This window comes from Mauremys mutica, chromosome 2 (assembly GCF_020497125.1).
Source record: "Mauremys mutica isolate MM-2020 ecotype Southern chromosome 2, ASM2049712v1, whole genome shotgun sequence".
NCBI classification, from domain to species: Eukaryota; Metazoa; Chordata; order Testudines; family Geoemydidae; genus Mauremys; species Mauremys mutica.
In genome coordinates this window covers 212,877,416-212,899,421 of record NC_059073.1, presented here as the reverse complement: position 1 = coordinate 212,899,421, position 22,006 = coordinate 212,877,416, and the positions used below count along the sequence as shown (strand labels likewise).

At 45.4% G+C, this 22,006-nt stretch overlaps 1 long non-coding RNA gene across 2 annotated transcripts in view; it reads left to right on the top strand.

Annotated features, from left to right (window-relative positions):
• Positions 1-358: 358 nt before the first annotated feature.
• The window catches only part of LOC123362957, a 70,975-nt gene continuing 49,327 nt past the window's right edge, over positions 359-22,006 (top strand). For both annotated transcript variants that reach the window (XR_006576659.1, XR_006576658.1), the window contains exon 1: positions 359-1,259. This is a non-coding gene — a long non-coding RNA (uncharacterized LOC123362957). The remainder of the gene's footprint in view (positions 1,260-22,006) is intronic.

Below are 22,006 nucleotides of genomic sequence, written 5' to 3'. Positions count from 1 at the left end.
GTGGGACAGCCCTGTAGTGAGCAATGTGGAGCTGCAGCATCCCAGGAGAAGCCTTGAAGGGATTGTGGCTTGTGGGCAGGCCTAATCTCTCCTAATACTTCTCCTTGCACCCAAGCGACTGAACAGATTTCTCCAACTCAGTGTGCCAGCCCTGTTCCATGGGCCAGTGCAGACACAGCTGGGGCCATGACCTGGCCTCCTTCCCACCTGTGATTGTGCATAAACCTTACACCAGCACCAAAAGGGTTAAAGGAGCCTGAGAGTGCTAGTAACTTCCCTGATTGCACGTGGGGAGGAGGGTGTGACCAGGGGAAGGGGGTGGACTTTGGAGAGAGAAGATCAGTTCAGAGGAGGAGATCCAGTGGAGAGGGTGTATTGAATGTCTTCTGTCTAAAGAAATCTGATAGAAGGCTGAAAAGGCAGAGAACCAGACAGTCAGCTTCTGAGGTGAGCCTGAGGGAAAATCAGGAGCTGCTGAGGGATGACGGCCTGTCTGACACCCTGGGAAGTCAGAGAACTGTGCCAGCCATAGACTGTGGGATGGAGTGAGGCATAGGGGCTTGAAGACAAACGTGTGGAAACAAAATATGACCTGACTGGAGGCCATGTTGTGAGAAGAGACAGACCCACCCCATGGGACCAGAATGGCTGTTGGAAAGGGCATTAGATGAGGAGAGCCGGCTACATCATCCACCGCAACGAGGGGAGCACTCCAGCAGTGAGTCTACTCTTCTACGCCACCCTTTTCTGCCTTCCCGTTAGCTGTCCTGCTCCTAGCGGTGGAACAGGAGCAAACTGTCCCTGCACCTCCCGCAACTCAGGAACTGCTCTTGTGCGTGGCCCCTGCAGTACTGCAAGGCTGGGGCGGCTTCTTGCTGGCCCCTTTGCCCCTGTGCAGCCATGCAAGGACCTCTTGCAATCTGGTCCTGTGTGTATCTCTGTTTGTACATCGTTAGAAAGAGGCATGCACACACACAAAGGTATATGTGAAAGTTCTCATCGGACAGTGTTTGGATAATACACCAAGGCTGATGGCCTCCATACAGACCTGGGATTTGGAGATGCTGACAGAGTTCAAGGGAGACTGGACTTTATAAACTCTGTACTGGTGCTCATATCAACATGTCCTGTCTTTATTGAAATGAATTGTGGCCAGCGGTCTGTTTGGGAGGAGGGGGCATGAAGGGGAGAGTGAGATAGCAGAGGTATTTCACAATACCATATCCTGCAACTCAATTAGCCTTTCACAAAGGAATAAGGTAAGGGGGCAGTTAAATTCGATTGTAAGCAATTAGGGTTGTGAAAGGAGCCCTACAGAACAGCTGCTGCACACTAATAAACCGTTGATAGATTATTTTAAAAGGACAACAACAAAACAAACACAACTAATGTGGCCCAGGCAGGTAATAAATATCCCAGCAGCACTGACTTCAAACAATTGGCAGAGCCTAGACTATGAGGAACTGCAGCAAATCTCTTTTTTTTCCCCTCTTAAGAGCATCTATGAGCTTTTTATTTCTTAAATAGCTTGTTTTTAGCTCTACGCTATCTACACAAAACCTATTTGCTGCAAGTGGATGCCTGGCCAGGCCAGCATAAAATGGATCAGAATGCAGAGGGATGCTACTCCAGAGCCACTACAGAAAGAACCACCTTAAAATGAATGGAAACAAGCAGAGTGAGATAAGAACAGATTTAAAAAATTTATTAAAGTGAATGTTTGAAATGAAATATACATGAGGTAAGAGGGAAGGTACTGTACATCTGGGGCCAGGCTTGGGTTATGGGGGGTTACAGATATCATTTGCAAGGATGAAGAGATACATACATATCGCATAACCGGCATAGACCCAGATTGGGGTGCAAGGGTTTTTAAAGTGTCAGTGGATACGTGGGCTCGGGAACGCCACCCATAGTATAAGCAACATTTTAGCTAGTAGGGCTAAGATCTTTATCTCACTGGGATTTTTTTAAAACAAGAAAATGTATAATCGTTTAGTAAGCTGCCTTGAAATTCCAGCCGTATTCAAAATGAGAACAGTTCAGACTACAAGATACTAAAGTGTAGTCAGAGTCAGAAAATATGACCGTAAGAATAGTTAATTTCCTTTTGGTTGGGGATTTAGCCATATGACTCCCATTGAAATTAATGGGAGCTGTATGGCTAAATACCCTAGAGCTTGAAAATTTTGACTATTGTCTTCTTGAGAGAATGAGCCTTCTTGAGACAATGGGCTTAATATTTCTTCCCTGTTGTCATTACTATTTGTTTGTTTTATGAGAGCATCTAGAGGTCCCCAAAAGGGATCAGGATCCCACTGTGCTTGGCACTATTCATGTTTATAACAAAAAGATAGTTCCTGCCCCCTGTGCATCTGAATGATGACTTTTCACTGACAAAAAATGAACTTTAACTCATGTTTACATTGCAGAGGAAATGCAGATCCAAATGAGTAAAATAGGTTCTCTTCTGCACCATCTCCCGAATTATCGGCTGAGTTTTAATTGTGGAACTTTTAGAAACTTGTGATGACATATGAGGCAGAAAGAATGCAGCTTGATATGTCAACTCCCAGGCGAGTTGGCAGTGCTAGCAGTCAGAAATTTTTTAAATTTAAACCTGTAAACTAAACTTATATGAATGGGAAGTCACTGAGAGAACAGAAGTATAGAACTCCAAAGTAACATTTTTACAGTCACTTTTCTGTCAGTAACTATTCCATTTTAAAATAAAATAATAGTTTTACACAATAATTACTAAGGGCTTGAGTCTCATCATGCTTAATGTGCTTTTACACCAGTGCAAGGGAGTTGCTTATGCTTAGGCATATACTCCCTAGTGTTATCTGATGGGAACTCATCCTGGTTGACCAAGAGACCTTTGCAGAAATGGGCCACCTAGGAAATCTCTCGTGTGTAATGCAAGTGGTACTTTGTCCTATTTTATCAGATATTGGCCTTTGTATATTTTACTTTTGGGAAATATTAATGAGAAGATTGTGAAGTAACTTTGCAAGTTTCTGGAGTCCAGAGTTTCTTGTCTTCATTCAGTCTGTTTTCAGAACTTCATATGAGAGAGAAGCTGCAATGTTTGCTTTGATCAATGATCTATTTAATCTAGTTATCCTGTGCCTACCAGTGTAGTATCTAATCCCCACTGTCTCTTCAATTATGTGCCTTGGAGGATTTCTGCAGACAGTGCACTGATGAAGAGTGAATGTCAATGGATCAATGAACAGTTTCTTCCCTGATATGACAGGGACTGCTGCTCTACTCCATTCACATTCATTTACTTTTTAGTGCACTGTCTGCAGTAAGAGACTAGGTGTCACTGGGGACCACAGCCTGATGTCACCACAGACTCTTATTTAGTCGCTATTACCAAATCTGGTCACAAAAGGCTGAAATTCTGGAAATCTGTGAGCAAGTCGTTTAGTTTTCTTTGTGCCACTGCAGAATAGGCATGGACAGGAGTTAAAATTTATTTTCCCTTTACTGGTCCTCTTAGGAGTCAGAAAAAAAAATCTAAACAACACTCCAGATCTTCAGGACACAAAAGGGCTAATATCCAAAAGTTCCAAGTTCATCAGTAACAAGCAGACAAGCACAAAGAAGCTCACAGATCCTGGGGTTGGGAGGGGAATACAGGATGGTAAAGGATCTCCGTCATTGGCTGCATCCTGTTTATAGTCAAAATGGTAGAAAACAATAAGCACATCTCGACACTTAAATATCTCCATGCTTTTTGTTTGAAGTGTCCCGCTTTAAGCAGTAAAGCCTTCACTAACTCAACATAATGCAACACATGGATCCAGTTCTACTCTCATTTACATAGATACAGCCCCCACTGAACCCGATATCAACACCACCAAAGGGCTACGTGCTGACAGCCATCTTTGCCTGTGCTTTCAGTTACCTTTAGCTGATTTTCTCCAACCCTTCCTCCTCCAGGCCTTATTGTATGTCATGCCTTTCATTTCCTTACTTATCCCAGTTTACATCTTCTGAAAGTCAGGAAGCAGTGACTAGTGCTTAATGGCTTTCATTCAGCTGTATGTCAGTACCATTTGGGGGAGGAGAGATAATAACGTATCTTGTTCAGTTACTTTCCTCTTTGGTTTCTGTGCCTCAGGCTGGCTTTCTGAAAGCTACATATGGTAGACTGTGATTCATATATTCTTCCCTAGCTCTCTTGTGCTCTCTTTCTGGTACAGTGAAAGTATGACTGATAGCTAAGGCTACGTTTTACTCATGGATATTTTTAGTAAAAGTCATGGACAGGTCACAGGCTGTAAACAAAAACTGACGGGCCTGTGACCTGTCCATGACTTTTACTAAAAATATCCGCCGTGACTAAAACTTGGGCGGGGGGTTGCAGGTGCCAGGGGTCAGGGCCGGCTCCAGGCACCAGCTAAAATAGGTGCTTGGGGTAGCCAATACCAAGGGGCAGCACTCCGCCCGCTATTGGGGCAGCACGTCTGGGTTTTTGGCAGGAATTTGGCGGCGAGTCCCTCAGTCCCTCTCTTCCTCTTTGAGCTGCCGAAGAGGAAGAGAAGGAGTGAAGGACCCACCGCCAAACTGCCGCTGAAGAGTGGAGCAACGCGATTACGCTGCTGCAGCTTTTTTTTTTTTTTTTTTTTTGCTGCTTGGGGCGGCAGAAAACCTGGAGCCAGCCCTGCTGGGGGTGTGTGGTCTGGGGCGGGGGGCATGGGTGCTGGGGGAGTTGGCGCAGGACCCCACTGGTGCTGGGGGGGGCAGGCCGTGGCATGTGACCGGGGACCCATGCTGGGGGAGGGTGCCAGGTCACAGCCGCGTGGCCTGGGAATGGGATCCCTGCTGGTGCTGGGGGGGAGATAGTTGGTGGGGGTGGCAGGGGCTTCCTATCCAGCACCGCATCCCTGCAGCTCTTAGGCGATGAAGGGGCCAGGGCAGGGGCTTTGCTGGTCCTGACACAAGAGCCAGCTACCGCAGCTCCCAATTGGCTGGGAACTGCAGCCAATAGGAGCTGCAGGGGCGGGGCCTGTGGGTACAGGCAGTGTGCAGCATGGAGGGCCATGTCAGTGGGAGCCGGGGAGCCCTCCACCCCGAGGTAAGTGCCCCCACACACACCCTCCAATCCCATGCCCCTAGCCCTGAGTCCCCTCCCACACACCCAAACTGCTGCTGCTGGCTCAGGGGCTTCCTTGGCAGCACCTGAGCCAGCACCGGCCGCTGCAGAAGTCACGGAGGTCATGGAAAGTCATGGAATCCATGACTAATTAGCAGCCTTACTGATGGCACTGATGGAAAGTAGCATAAAGAAGGCTCTGTTTCTTTAAACCCATTGATATATATTGCGGCCTGGTAGGTCTCTAAATAGCAGGTTGAAGAACCTGTCAACATGACTGTCTCTGACTAGTAAAGGTGCACTTGGGGTGATGGAGGTTATTTATGGCATGTGTCTGTCATCAGGCTAAAGGCACCCCTGAGCCCTCCTGGTCTTTTTTAGTGCACCCTCCTCCCAGGTTTGGGGCCTCAAGCCATCATCTCTCTTGGAGTGGAATCATGTAATTCTTCTACTCTCAGCTGGACCTTGGGCTGCTGCCCCCAGGAGCTAACCATGATTACCTCAGTGGGCCTGACTTATGTTCAATACCTGCAGTGTTGTTCCCTCCAGGAGCAATGATCAGTGGTTAGTACCGTGACTAAACAGCTTCCTTCAAGCAAAACATTATTTATTTAAAACCAAAGCATTTAAAAGACAATAGATCTTAAAACGATAAACCAGTGTGTATGCATGCCTGCCTCTCCCTAAGACTTAACATCCTCTGGATCTGGGGAAAGCCCAACTTCTTCACACTCCCTCTGCAGCGCCTCTCTCTGTGTCAGCCTTGTCTAGGCTGACCGGACAGCAAATGTGAAAAATCAGGACGGGGGTCGGGGGTAATAGGAGCCTATATAAGAAAAAGACCCCAAAATCGGGACTGTCCCTATAAAATTGGGACATCTGGTCACCCTAGCCTTGTCAGCCCCTGACAACTGACCCTGCTTCCTCACCTGAGGAGGACTTTGACTGTTTTAGTGTCCTTTTGAGCTCTAGCTCCCATCATGGGCAAAAAAAAGCTTGCATTTTTGTTGGAAATAGCTTTGAGGTTCCAATATCCTAACAGCACTCTCTGTTGTCTTTCAAGGGTGTGCTGGGAAAGTCTAATCTAGGGAGCCATTGTGTTGACTTCCTGCTTGTTCTTCCAACAGCCCTAATAGTATTAAAGCAATGTAGGTGTATAATAAAAATTTCACTAACTCTAATCTAGTTATGCAGTATCTCAATAACTAGGTCAATACAGTACTCATAACGTTATTATAGTAGAACCTCAGAGTTATGAACAGCTCTGGAATAGAGGTTGTTCGTAACTCTGAAATGTCTGCAACTCTGAACAAAAGGTTATAGTTGTACTTTCAAAAATTTACAACTGAACATTGACTTAATACAGCTTTGAAACTTTGCTATGCAGAGGAAAAATGCTGCTTTTAACTATCTTAATTTAAATGAAACAAGCACAGAAACAGTTTCCTTACTTTGTCAAATCTTTTTTTAAAACTTTCCCTTTATTTTTAGTAGTTTATGTTTAACACAGTACTGTACTGTATTTGCCTTTTTATTTAATTAATTAATTTATTAATTATTTATTTGTCTCTGCTGCTGCCTGATTGCATACTTCCGGATCCAAATGAGGTGTGTGGTTAACCGGTCAATTCATAACTCTGGTGTTCATAACTCTGAGGTTCTACTGTACATATCAGTAACTCTTAGATGCCATAGCAGCTCCACATCTGCCACAACATGAATGGGAGAATAATCAGTTTAGTTCCTTTATGAACAAGAAGTTTACATGCCACTAAGGGAAGCACAGAGGTTGACTGGGGAAGGGTATTCTTTCTCATCTATAAATTTACATAAGAATATAAGAAAGGCCATATTGGGTCTGACCTGGTCCATCTAGCCCAGTCTCCTAACTTCCAACAGTGGCCAGTGCCAGGTGCGTCAGGTGGAATAAACAGAACAGGACAATTATTGAGTGATCCATCCCCTGTCATCCAGTCCCAGGTTCTGGCAGTCAGAGGTTTAGGAACAGCCAGAGCATCGGGTTGTGTCCCTGACCATCTTGGCTAATAGCCATTGATTGACCTATCTTCCATGAACCTATCTAATTCTTTTTTAACTCATTTATACTTTTGGCCTTCACAACATCCCCTGGCAATGAGTTCCACAGGTTCACTGTGTGGTTTATGAAGAAATACTTCCCTATGTTTAAGTGAATGTTCCCATTTTTATGGAAAGAGATGTCTTTTCTGATACCTGAAGGCAAACTATTGGATGGCTTGGGAAGTTTATTGGCAAACGACTCAGGTTTGATGGTAATGGGCTGTCAACAGAACCACCAGGCCACTTCTGAGACTGAATATGGGACTGCTTTCTAAGCATGTTGATCTCATATATGTTGATCTCAACCTCAGCTGGAGTATGCACTTCATGTTGCTCTAGATCATGTTAGTAAGGTCCTACAGCAGGACCCTCCATGGCTATAAGTATATGCTATATATTTAATTATTTTCTGTGAAAATTTTGGCTTAGTGCCTTGTTGATAACATGGATTGGGCTTCCTGGCTGGACTGATTCTCCCACCATGAATCACCAGGGTCTGCATTCATTGCTATGCAACCCCCAGTGCATTATGCTATGCAACCCCAGTGATCATGAGAGCAACATGAGAGATGTTATCCAGCTGGGAAACCTGGCCCATAAAAGAAAATGGGGACACAAGCCATCTGAACGGCAACTCCCATGAGGCATTGCAGCAGTGTTTCCAAAACAATTTTTTTTCAGTTTTGAGGTCTTCAGTTTTTCTCTGACAAGTCAAAAATTTCTGTGAAAAGCAGCCACTGAAAAATTGTCATATCAAAAAGCTGATTTATCCACAGGAAAATAGTATAGTTTAGATGGAAAATTTCCCATCTGCCCTACTTTCAACCCAGCTCTGATTCAGAACTGAATGCTGCTTATCCTACACCTCAGGCATGAGGAGAAGGAATGTATCTATAGAATGCAAATTCCTCCTTGGAGGAGAAATTCTACAACTGAAAGGTGAAAAATGAAAAATCTGGGAGCTAACCTGAGTTTGTTTTTTAAATGGCAGTTGTTTGAAACTGCTTAAGTCTACCCAATGATAACCAATCTGCTTTGACTACATGTATGAAGCTCCCATTGATCACTTTGAAGAGATCTGCAATGTAGATTGGTAAAGAATTTACCACATATACTAGTATTTTAATATTTGTCCAAGTGTGGCAGGGAGTCCTGTAAACAAACAATGCACTTTTTACTGGCTCTTCACCAAAGAAGTCAATGGCCAAATGAAGGATCTCTTCCCATTGCTCCTCAAACGATCCTACATCTGAGCTTTTCATTGAAGGAAGGAAAAAAAAGATGATCTGAAAATATAAAGAAAGTTTTAAAATCAGTCTTTGTGCAACACTTGAAGTGGCTTATCACTGTTATTTTGGTAAAAACATTGATGTGATCTTGCCAAACTTTGCAAAAATAGACGTTAAATAAAATGTTAATGGTTGTAGGTGTTTGTCTTTCTGTATCTTAGTGTAGAAACCTGAGTGTATGTGTAACGTATACAACATATACTGTTGTGGGTAGTTACAAGAACACTTTCTCTCTTTTATAAATGTCTCTTGGAAACTTAAAAATAAGAACATAAGAACATAAGAACGGCCGTACCGGGTCAGACCAAAGGTCCATCTAGCCCAGTATCTGTCTACCGACAATGGCCAATGCCAGGTGCCCCAGAGGGAGTGAACCTAACAGGCAATGATCAAGTGATCTCTCTCCTGCCATCCATCTCCATCCTTTGACGAACAGAGGCTAGGGACACCAAAAAATAATTTTTCTTATCTCATTTTGTGTCTTCCATTTGCCAAGCACAAATTTATTGTTTTTAATTAGGGATGGTTGAATTAGCTCAGAACTGGCTTATATTTCACTGAACTCAGTTGAAGTTACCTAGAGGTTCAGATGAGTAGCTCTCAGCAGACCCATCTTCTTCCTAATATATCTGTCCCTGATTCCCTCCCTATAACAGGCCCATGGGATCATTCCCTAATCAAGACCTTCAGTATGCATGTGGTCCCCTCCCTTCTGCCAATGGACCTCTCCACTCCCTCTCACCAATAAAGGTTCTCCCCCCTTTGCTTTCGTCCCTCATGCACTCACCACAACCTCCATAGAAAATGCAGTTTAGTTCCCAAGTCACCTCCAAAAGAAATATACCTCACTCTCTGTGATTTCCCACAGAGGTCAAACTTTGGATCTAATCTTCTCGATAGTGATTCTCTTAAGAGTCAGCCATTCGTGCATTGCTGTTTATGAGTGTCCCATGTAAACTGTCATAGTCCACTGTGGCAGCTCAGCCTGACTTTGGGACTAGGAAAGCTCCCTGAAATTCCTTTTCCTAGTCTAATGAAGCATTATAACTTTCCAGGTGTAGGGCCTAATTTAGGGCCAGATTGTGATACCCTTACTGAGACTTAAAAGTATCTTATCTGCAATAAATTCAGTTGAAATCAATGTATTACCTGTTGTGTAAGGTACTACTGAGTGTAAGAAAGGGTATCCATTGGCTTCATATGAACTAGGACAACTTACACAAGTTGAGGATCTGCTTCATAGCACTGGTTATTTGACAAAATGGCAGTAGTGGTCTCTCTGATATTGGTAAGAACTGATACTATGCTACTATAAATGGGCAACTAAAATATGATCATGAGAGCAAATGTTTGTAAAAGTGTCTGCCATTCTGTTTCAGGTGATTTTGCACAGATAATTTCACTGTTTCCTAAAATGTCAGAAGACTGACTCTTTTTTTCATCAAAGCCTGGGAACAGCCACTTTCACTTGAAATTTCTGGCTTGCAAATTGCTGAGCAAAAACAAATGATCCATTTTCTGAGCTTCTGTGTAACTCTAGGGAGGAAAAAAATTGAATTAATAATGTGCGCAATGGACAAGTCCACCATCACATATTGCACACACCCTCGTGGCATGTACCCACCTCCCCACTCCCTCAATGGCTTTTTTATAAACTGAACGCTGCTTCTGTGCTGCTGTTCACCCATGAAATGCCCTCCCCAAGGTGCTCCATAAGGCAGTTCTAGTCCCTTCTCAAGACTCACTTTTATCATGGACCCTATGTGAAATTATTAGCTAATGAATTATGGCTTGGTAGACAGATAGGGAGAGAGAGTATTCATTGTTTATGTTTATATATATGTGTATTTTTTCTCCCCCCTTCCCCCTCCCCACCCCCATTCCTTTCAATGTCACCTGTAGGTTCTTTGGAGCAAAGGCTGTCTTCCGATATGTTTGAGTAACTGTGACAAAACGGGGGATTTTCTTGTTTTTTTCCTTGTTTTTTCCAATGGTTTGCATGCAGAGGGGGTGGGACTCGGTTTCCCTGGGTGTTACTAGTTTAATGAGGTGAGGGGAGAGGGAGTTTGTTGGTACAGAGGACCAGAGAGGGAACTTGGGACCCCAGCCAACGGCTTGGAGGATGGATACCTCAGCGATTGGTGACCTGATGACCTGGTGGCCCAGCTCAGGCATCGCAGCCGGTGACCTAACTAGCTGGTTCCAGCCAGAGGGGGCCAGAGGACAGAAGAGAGGAGAGGAGGTCCAGGAGACCCTGTTTACGACCCTGTTTACCTGGAGAGAAGACAATGGACAGAGGCGGGGCTTGGGGCCGGTGATATCAGATGCCCAGCTGGGAAGCAAGGGGGGCTCTGGGCTGGAGAAGGGGAGCAGGCAGAGCCCACCTGGATGCAGGGGAGACTGGGATGTGCTGTGCTGAGGGAGGTCAGGCCTGAGGCCCTGAGAGTTTCCTGAGCTGTGTTCAATGCTCAATAAACCCTCCTGTTTTACGCTGGCTGAGAGTCACTCCGGTCTAGAGAACAGGGCTGCATCATCCCCTTTGGGGGATGGAGGCCCCGGGGGTCCAGAGCGAGTGGACTCCCTCAGGGCCGCCCAGAGGATTCCAGGGGCCTGGGATCTTCGGGGGCGGGGGGCCCTTCCATTCTGGGACCCGCCGCCGAAGTGCCCCGAAGACCCGCGGCGGGAGCCCCCCGCCGCCGAATTACCGCCGAAGCGGGACCTGCCGCCGAAGTGCAACCCGGTCTTCAGCAGTAATTCAGTGGCGGGGGGGTCCCCGCCGCGGGTTTTCGGGGCACTTCGGCGGCGGGTCCCGGAATGGAAGGGCCCCCCGCCGCCGAATTACCGCCGAAGACCAGGCTGCAAGTCGGCGGCGGGTCCCGCTTCGGCGGTAATTCGACAGTGGGGGGTCCTTCCGGAGCGGAAGGACCCCCCGCTGGCGAAGACCGGGAGCGAAGAAGCTCCTGCGCCCTCTTGCCCCGCCCCCTCTGGGCGGCCCTGACCCTATCCACCCCCCCAGAACACCCACAATCCAACCCCCCCCATTCCCTGCCCCCTGACCGCTCCCCCAACCTCTGCCCCCTCCCTGTGCCCTGACTGTCCCCAGGACTCCCTGCCCCTTATCCAACCCCCTGGCCCCAGCCTCTTACCCCCGGCTCCCTCCTCACCCGGAGTCTCAGCGCCTCGCTGAACAGCCGCAGCGTGTGGCCGGCGGGGCCTGAGCTCCGTCCCGCTCAGAGCCGCGTGGTGAGGGGGCGGGGCTGCGAGCTCCACGCCGAGCAGAGGGAGCTGAGCTCAGCCCGGAGCTCCCCGCCCCGCCCCCTGACCACGCGGCTCTGAGGGGGCGGGGCTCAGGGGGCCCAGCGGAGACACGCTGTGGCGCTGTCTGAGGACGCCACTTGATGCGCTAGGGCTCCAGGAGAGGGGCAGAGGCGGGAGCCTCAACTGTTCTCTTGGGGGCCCCTGAGGGGCCCGGGGCAAATTGCCCCCTTTGCCCCCCCCCTCTGGGCGGCCCTGGACTCCCTGAGGGGGCCCACGGCAAGAAACAGGTGTGCTAAGGCTCAGAGAGGTTCGACTCCAGGAGGTGGAGGGGCCTGACCCCGAGAGAGAGTGAACCCCTGTCTCACTGAAAGGGGCACCCCCCACGGACTGCACAGGGCCAGGAGTGGGCACGACCTGTGAGTCCGTGACAGTAACCCTTTCTTCAGTGTGTATTGTACATCACCCTCTAATTCCTGGTACACAAAGGAGATGAATCTTCTATAGCTACCCTCAAGAGCAGTTACTCTTTTAGCTCAGTTGATAGAGGTGTGTGCTTTTAGGCTTGGAGGTCCTGGGTGCAATCCCCGTGGCATCCTCTGATAGTGGCCGTCACATTTGGATACCACCCAGCATGTTGCGAGCACTACTTGAATTCACACTATCATAATAAATGAAAACGGGAGGTGGAGGGGAACCAGCTCTCTGGCTGCTACAGACACTATGGTCTGGTTGTGATGAGGTCAGCAGGAGGCCGTGGTGCAATGCATCAGCCCCTTCTTTACAGAAAGATCATTCTCCAAAAGAGGCACAATTCTCTTCTGTTACAGTGGATCCATCTCTGCTCCTAACCCTCTTCATTGTGTGCCCGGACTCTGAGAGGTGCTGAGTACTTTGTGTTCCCACTGAAACCAATAGGAGCAGGGGATACTCAGCACCTCTTGGGGGAAGGTCATCTGTGGGATGCCACAGGGCTGCAGTCAAGAGGAGAACTCTGACCTGTTTCAGGAGGCTGTGTTTCACTGCTAAAACACTATTAACACATTGAGACTTCCTTGGAATCTCAACTACTGGAAAGGGAAATCACTAAGGAGAGGAAGTGGCAATCAGCGCCTTGGCTGAAAATCGGAGGGATTAAAGTAAGGCAATAAACTCAGAGTTAACGCAACTGTAAGGTCCACAGGGAAATTAAACAAGGCAGTGGCCTGTCAGTTATTTAATACAGACACTGCCTGTGTTAATAGCACTGGCACAACAGAACAGAGTAGGACGTGGCTCCCTACAATAGTAATAATATCTAACACTCATAGCACCTGGCACGTAAAAATCTTAAAATGTTTTGCACTGGTGGGTAAGTATCCTGACCTGTGATTTACAGACAGGCCACTGAAGCAGAGAGTGGTATGAGTGACTTGCCCAAGGTCACATAACAAGTCAGTGGCAGAGTTAGGAATAGCACCCAGGTCTCCTAACTCTATGCCAGTCCCCTGTCCATTGGACAATGCTGTGCCCCTGCCTCGATGCAATGGAAAAAATATAAAATGTGAAATATTATCTAACGTGATCATTTATGCTACACAAACAAAATGGAGGCTCCTTACAGCTCAGAGAGCAGTAGCCTAAGTACAAAATGTTCCTTCAGATAAATAGTCCATATGATTTCAGCTGGCCCCTCTCGCTATATGTGATAGCCTTTAGCCAATCATGAAAGTAGAAGCAAAACCAGGACCATCCCAAATATCCATCTTGATGTTTAAAGCTGTCCTGGGAAACACTGTGCTAAAATGTTAGTTTGTCTATTGAGCTTCACCCTGCAGCAAATGGAGCACGTTTCTAAAGAGATTCAGAGCCCTCAACTCTTCGAGTGCTTGTCGTCTTGTAGGATCGGGTTCACAGACAAAAAAATTGCATTTAATTTGTCACATGCTTGATGAAAGCAAAATATTTGGCAAAGAATACTGCTTTTTCAGGGCAGCTCAGTGACCTCAAAAAGAGTCAAATTTTACTGCAAATATTTCATATAATTCTAGTTAGGATTATATTTAATTGAAAGTATTGCTAAACATGGATTGATAATACTACAATTTTTCAAAAATACATGATTCAAACCTGCAGATTTGAAGATCTGTTAAAGAAGGAAGAATAAATAAATGAGCAAGAGAGACAGCTAATGAATCACTGCTATAAATGAAATTACTTTAATTAGGAACATAATCTCTTGAAACACACACTACAAATCCATTTTGTTTCAACATGACTCTACCTCATAATAACAACATTCAGTACAAGCATTAATTGATTAAACTTCATAACTTCTTGTGAGATATCTATGGAAAGTATTAGCCCCATTTGAGAGATGAGAACACTGAGACACAAGCGGTAAAGGAGATATTTTCCCTAAAAGTATTCATTATTTTTGGGTTCCTTCATTTTTGGTGCTCAACTTGAGATACCTTGGACTTGATTTTTAGAGGAGCTGAGTATCTCTAGCTCCCATTAATTTCAACTGGAGTTGTAGGTGCTCAGAATCTTTGAAAATCAAGCCCAGATGTCTCAAATTCAGCACACAGAAGTTGAAGAGGCACAAATCAGAGGCCACATGAAAACATTTTTGCCTACGGGCCAGATTTTCAAAGGTATTTAGGAATCTAAAGCTGAAGATAGGTGCTTAGTCCAATTTTCAAAAGTGCCTATGCAGGTTAGGTGCCTAACTTCTATAATTTGTATGGCTCTGTACATCCTGCAATGCCAACTGTAGTGTATGTAGATATGTAACCGAATGATGTTTCATTCACATTTCTGTGTACTGGATCTTTAACTCTATATATAGCCACTGAACATACCTGATCTCATCTATTCTTGGAAATAAGCAGGATTGGGCCTTGTTAGTACTTGGAATGGAAACCAGTTGGGAATGCCAGCTGTTATAGGTATTTAGGCCCTGAGCGGGGGCAGCTCTAGGCATTTTGCCGCCCCAAGCACGGCAGGCAGGTTCCCTTCGGCAGCTTGCCTGCGGAGGGTCCTCTGAAGCCGCGGGACCAGCGGACCCTCCGCAGGCACACCTGCGGGAGGTCCGCCGAAGCCGCGGGACCAGCGGACCCTCCACAGGCACACTTGCGGGAGGTCCGCCGAAGCCGCGGGACCAGCGGACCCTCCGCATGCAAGCCGCCGAGGGCAGCCTGCCTGCCGCCCTCGTGGCGCCGGCAGAGCGCCCCCCGCAGCTTGCCGCCCCAAGCACGTGCTTGGTGTGCTAGGGCCTGGAGCCGCCTCTGGCTCTGAGATACCCCAGTGCATGATGGGATAAATGAGAAAGAGAGGAGTATTCTTGCCTGTTGCATGGGCAGCTGCCATTTTGTGTTTCGGCTCAGATGCAGAATGTTATAGATAGAACGCAGTGACTTAGTCATGGAGACTTTGTCATTGTTCTTTCTTTGTTGTTTCCTTTAATCAGAAATAAAAGTCGCCTAGATTGGAAAGTAAATGTTTTGCTCATGGTTTATGGCTAATCATAACACTCACAGCTCACCTGCTGCTCACAGTTACAGGTCTCTTCACTGTAGGCTCTACAGTCAAATAGAAAGTCACCTTGATGCCAATAGTTCTCCTTGTTTTTAGTCACAATGCATAAATCACATTGCTGTTCCTTATCTGCCAGTGGAGCCTGCTTAAACAGGTAACACTACTGCTTCAATAGGGAATGAGCTAGAACAATATTATCACGATAAAGTGAGGAGAGTACACATCCATCAGTGGGAGAATTAGTAATGTCAGAAAAGTGACTCAGAAATCAAATAGTGAAATGCAAGTTCTTTTACATTCATCCAGAACTGTACACTGGCAAATCTTAAAAGATACAGAGAACAAATACTTAGGAGTATATTCTCTGTTAGATTCATGTCCAAAGCTCCCATTAATAATGACATTTTGCACTGTCATAACATCTTTCATCCCCAAACTCTTCACATAATATGTACAGTAATATTTCACTGTAGCTAGCTCTTTGCTGGAGAGTAGCAGCTAGCACCCAGTGTGTATAGAAAATTTTGCACAAGGACATCAAGGCAAAACCTTCTACTTTTACCAACCATGCTATGCAGAACTTTTAATATGTATACCAAAGAGACAGACTTTTGATTTTTAAAGTCTCACCCCCCTCTACACACACATGCACAGAGGCATGAATTATATGATACTCAGTTTATCAACCTCATAAGGATGAAAGAGTATGCTGACACTGTGAGGATTTGAAACTTGTGGTTCCATGGAGTCTAGATATTGCAAACCTGATACATCGGGCTATTAATCCATGTGGGAGTTACAAGCAACGCCTCATGGAAACAGTAATGTGTGGGCCAGATCCTCAGGTGGTTTAAATCAGCATAGATCCAAAGTCAGTGGAGCTACACCAACTTATACCACCTGAGAATCTAGCCCCCATACCTCTAAATCTGCTAAAACAGTGGGTTACATCATTTCTAAGAAGCTTGCTTATTCATAACCATTAAAGTTTACTCTAAAGATTTGTAGATGTAATTGTATGGGGTTTATGGCAATTTTACAGTTTATAGCACACTTTAGTTGGTGGTATAAGGCTGAAAGCCAAGCAACTAACCACCCAAGAAGAATATCCCCAAGAAATTCATTGCCTGCATGTAGTCTTATTGAGATTCAAATATATGAAATATAAATAAAAATAAGAAAAGCAGCCTGTGCACTTAGGACATTATTGACCTGGGAATGGCATAACTAATAGCCTGTGCTTTTGTATTATTATCCCTAACACCACTTCTTATTGCTTAATTCAAACTCCACCACATCTCCTGTTCTATAGCAACTAAAATACCTGAGATTAAATTGATAACCTATATAAACATGCAAATAAAATCAGGACTTTTATTTCTGAGCTACATATGATTTATTATTATTCACTGCCAGGGGCGGCTCTAGCAATTTTGCCGCCCCAAGCACGGTGGCATTCCGCGGGGGGCGCTCTGGCGGTCGCCAGTCCCGCAGCTCCGGTGGACCTCCTGCAGACGTGCCTGCAGAGGGTCCACTGGTCCCGTGGCTCCGGTGGAGCATCCGCAGGCATGGGAGGTCCACCGGAGCCGCGGACCAGTGGACCCTCCGCAGGCACGCCTGCAGGAGGTCCACCGGAGCCGCCTGTCGCCCTCCCGCCGACCAGCGGAGCGCCCCCCGCGGCATGCCGCCCCAAGCACGCGCTTGGCGTGCTGGGGCCTGGAGCCGGCCCTGTTCACTGCCCAAAAGCTTCAGTAGGACAGAGTTCAGGTTGACTATCAGTGCCTCGTACGCTTCCAGAATGTCAAATGCACCTCTGCTTAAACATCTGAAAAACAGGAAATAAAGAGTTAAGGGTAATAACAAACTGAAATCTCTGAAAACAGGCCAGATCCTTAATTGGTGTAAATCAGCGTTGCTCTATGGACCTAAATAGAGTGATGCCAATTTACACTGGTTGAGAATCTGTCTTCCTATGGTTTGAGCAGGTCATCTGTTTATGCAAAAAATAAACATAAAAAATATCAGCGCCTAAAACAAAACAGTCCGTAAGTGCCTGGAAACGTTAAGTCAGATGAACTCTAATGTGAGTTAGACCAGATCGGTCCCAGTGTGAATTAGACCAAAAGAGGCCGTTGGTTCAAATAAACATTACCAGAAGTAAAAACAAACTAACAAAGAAAAAAAAACCCTGAGAGATCACATAAATAGCTTTAAGGGAAAACAATGCAATATCTATCCTGAGATTCAGCCTTGGAAATATTTATGAGACGTCAATACTGCTCTTAAATATGCAAGTCACCAAAAATTCAGTCAAGCATCATAATTCACTCTGAAGTAAACACAGAGGGGACTAAGCTGACTAAATCTGGACAGCCTCTCTGCAGATACAATCATGTATTGTATATCACTGCTGACTGCACTAGAAAAATAATACGATCATCCGTTGCCCAAGTGTTAAAACATGCATATTCATCCAGTTTTTCTGGAGTCTAAGGCCCTGATCTTACAATGAGGTCTGCACAGGCCAATTCCTTCAATAAGACTCCATGTGGAAGTAGGGATCCACTCAGAAGGAGCGCATTGTGGTATGGGGCACACAGGTTATGCAACGGTAGGCTACTGGCACTCACTAAGCAGCCGTCTCTCTATTGTTCTTGAATATATTTTTTTTATTTTTAGTTTTAACCTTTTCTGTTTCATTGTAAAGGCCTTTTACTTCTTCTCCCGGGTGCTCTTTCAACAACCACTTCACCCCCTCTCTCTTTTGTAAAGATAAAATATGATATCATTGAGTACTTTCCAGTTCGTGCCCTGATTTTGCAATATGATCTGTGTGGGTTGATCCCTGTGCCTATGTAGAGCCCCCTTGACTTCAAGAGGACTTTATGTAAGTGTAAGGGCCCATTCATGCAAATCAGATAGCACGATCGGGGCTTGGATTTGTACACTGGAAAGCGGATTAAAAGTATCTGTTGAGTGAGCACAAACTGCTGCTGATGGGGCAACCTGGCACTTCTGTAAGAGGGATAGTTTAAAACTGTCATTTTTGTCCCTTCAGTCAATCCCTCTTTGCCCACCACAGGCCTGGTCTACACTAACGAGGTAAGTCGATCCAAGTTATGCAAGTTACGTAACTGAAGTCGAGGCAGCTTACAGTGGTGTCTACACTGTGCTATGTTGATGGGAGACGCTCTCCCACCGACTTACCTTCCACCTCTCAGGGAGGTGGAGTACAGATGTTGATGGGAGAGTGCTCTGCCATTGACTTATCCTGTCTTCACTAGACCCACTAAATCATTGCCCACTGCATCGATCGCAGCAGCACCAATTTAGCTGGTAGTGAAGACAAGCCCTAACTGGCGCTTTCCTCCAGCTCCTTCTACACCAGCTTAGACTGTTTTACACTCACGCACTCAGCCTTTGTTATAACTGAGTCTGAAGGAGCCTGAGTTTTAAGGTATATCTACCCTGGAGCTAGAGGTATAATTTCTGGCTAGGTCCGATTGATCTAGTGCGCTAAAAATAGCAGTGTAGCCATGCCCACGCTGGCAGTGGGACAAGCTAGACACCCCAAGTATGTTCTTAGGATTTCAGAAGGAATTGTAGGTGGCTAGCCCGTCCCGCCCCCTGTGCAGCCATGGCTACAGGGCTATTTTTAGCATGCTAGCTGAATCACAGCTACCATGGGTATATCTACCCAAGCTGAAAATTACACCTCCGGCTCCAGTGTAAACACACCCTAACTGAGTGGAAGAGAATCTAATTTATATCCCTAGATGGGGCCTAGTGTGCAAAGAATGAGAACCTCATTTCCACTCTGCTGCAGCCACTTTATACTGCTACCATGATGTAAAGGGTAGTAATAGCCTCAGGAAAACTACCTGGTGTAAGTGAGTTCCCTTGTTATAGAGGCAGTGGACAGGGTCTGCAATTCTCTCCCTTTAAAATCGCTCCTGTGAAAGCATACCAGAGGTTGGGGCAGAGAGTAGGGGGGCAAGGCTGGAGTATGCTGCTGTGATGTGAGGTGTTTACCCCACACACAACCTGACTAGGTACAAATGGCCAATTAATCCTGTGACTGGCTGCACCTGGAGGAGAGTCAGTGCCAATAAGGCCTAATGGCTGATGAAGCCCAGTTGAGGGAGGAGCTGGGCTAGGTATAAAGAGAGGAAGTTGGGGGTAAGAAATGGCAGCAGGGAAGAATTCTACAGTTGCTCCCCAGAGAGAAGGGAAGTTGGTTAGGAAGAAGGACAAGGGTGGTAAACTCTGTGATCCTGCCTGAGAATACAGAGAGGGCAAAGTAGCCACAGGAGGCAGAGAAGGCTCCAGTGGTAACCTGGAGATGGACCAGAAGACAGAGATAGGAAGTTAGAAAAGAGCCCAGGGAAACAGTGAGAGGGTCTGACATTGGATAGACTCTGGTTGCTGGGGAATGGGGTCCCTGGAATAGTGGGTGGGGTTGGGTTCCCCTACCAGCCACTGGGAAAGTGGCATAGTCTGGGCAGTGACGCTGAAGACTGCCTGAGACAGTTAGTCCTGAGAGATTTTGATATCCTGGAAGGGGAAAATTTTAGTGACCTGGACAAAGGGCCAAGCCACAAAGAGGAAGCAACTGAGACTGGAGAGGGAGTGTGGGGTGAGCAACTGAAGGAGGGGGCATCAGCCTGGTTGAGAGCTAGTCCCCAGATACAGCCACAAGGAGGTGCCAGAACAGTTGCATAGTAAATCCTGTGACAGCTACGCTCTGGCTCGTCTCAAGTGCTGAAGGAGGGTGGATGCAATGTCTTCAGGAGGAAAATGTGAGTTCTTTGTTCATGTGTCTTGAAATCTATAGCCATGACAGCCAATATGCCATCTCCTGGTTACTATTTCACACGCTGACTAATTGGAATGCATGTTATTGGCATAGACCACTGGCTCTGACTGTGTTACCAGTTTGCTCCCACAGTATTTCAGAAAGATGGCGCTAAACAGGCCTCCTTCTTCACCAGGGCTCTTCTCTGTTGCTTTCCTAAGGTCAACCAAAAACTTATCTCCAAAAACAAAAAGAAGCTGCATATATTCCCACATAAGAGCTGCCTCCACACACAGTTCACTCACTGCAGAAAATCTAATTCTGATTGTCAAGGGTTAAAGAAAATGTCCCTCTTTAAATCCTCAGATTCTAAAGTATCTATCTCTATATTTTTAGAGCAGCATGTGCTATCCTAGCAGGGGTTTTTGGCTGTGTATTTAATTTTATTTCAATCTGTCTTAAATATTTTTTTAAAATATATATCCTCAGTTCAAAGTAATCCCAAGGCCCTAGTAACTGAAATTAATTCATTCACATATGATGGGTAGTTGAAAGCCTACAGTATATGAAATAAATTGATGGTCTTAGTTCAGCTCCAAGAAAATAGTGTCCACATCACAAACTTGCAGTTGGCACTAATTTGCACATGGCTAATCAAGGGGAACAGTAGCACATTCATGGGTGGTAGATATTATCTCAGCATATAAATAATGAACATCTCTAAAACACTCCCAGATGCTGGAATCTAGATTCCTTGTGGGCATGTGAACAAATTGCTCAGAGGAAAAATATAGCAGCTAGACAAGAGTAGAGAGCTGCTGTAGTTTTGTGAAGTTTTCTTCTGTTTATGAGAAATATCAGTAAAAGGGGAGGAGGGAGGGAACAAACTTCTTGGCTAGTGTCAACCATGACAGAACAGAATGGTTTTTTTTATCTAGGCTATTCCAATGATATTTGGTTCTGTTTTAATCTAACGGGTCCTTTTACTATTGCCAAATCTCCAGTTTACAATTAGGTTTTCATTTTGTGTTGGAATCTACAGTCTTTCCTGAGAAAAATGAACTATTTGATCTCTTACAATGACAACTTATTGCATAAGATAAGAGAGAACAATTAACAAGTGCCTACTGTGAAATATTTCTCATGAGAAACTGCTTCTGTAGATAGCCTCTGCAATTAAAATCATTTAACCCTGATAGTTAATGTTTGAACTCTTACACGAAAAGTAAATAAACAGACAAAATACACAAGCTATGGAGACCTTTCTTAGCCTTTTAGCAATTAGAGTTGTTTGCTCTCAAGGCATTTTTAAATCTATTTACAGTTTAGTCTTGTCCACGCTCTTTAATCTTGGCTAAAAACTTTAAAAAGAAAAAAAAAAGACAGTCAAAGCAAAACCTTTGAGCCAGTTTGACTTAGCCGTATATTAAGAACTGATTTGTTGGGTCTCTTACAACATTTTAGGATTGAATTTTGCTTCTCTTAGTCTCACTACAGTCAATGGAACTCCCATTGGACTGATCCAGCAACCCTTACTCACCAGAGTATTTCTTCCTTTGGACAGTAGTGCAACTGAAATCAGTGGATCTGCTCACTGAGTAAAGACTACTAATGTGGTTAAGGACTACTCGCTGGAGTAAGGGTTGCAAAATCAGGTCCAGTAACTTCAGAGGGAATAGGGTTGGGCCAATGAAACTGCTCATGTTAGCAAAGCCAGTCTTTGACTAAGCTACTGTTGAATGATCCTTGATTCTTAACCCTTATGTTACTAGCAAAATAATTTTAACAAAGTCTTTTACCTTAAATGGTATTGAAAATCTTATCAGCTTAAATCCACCCCAAGATACTAGTAACCAAACATATTTATCATCTGACAGGTGTCTGGAGCCATACAATATATGAAATGCATCTGTGGTCCCAGAACAGTTCCTTGTGGATATAGTCCACATCACAGACCTCACC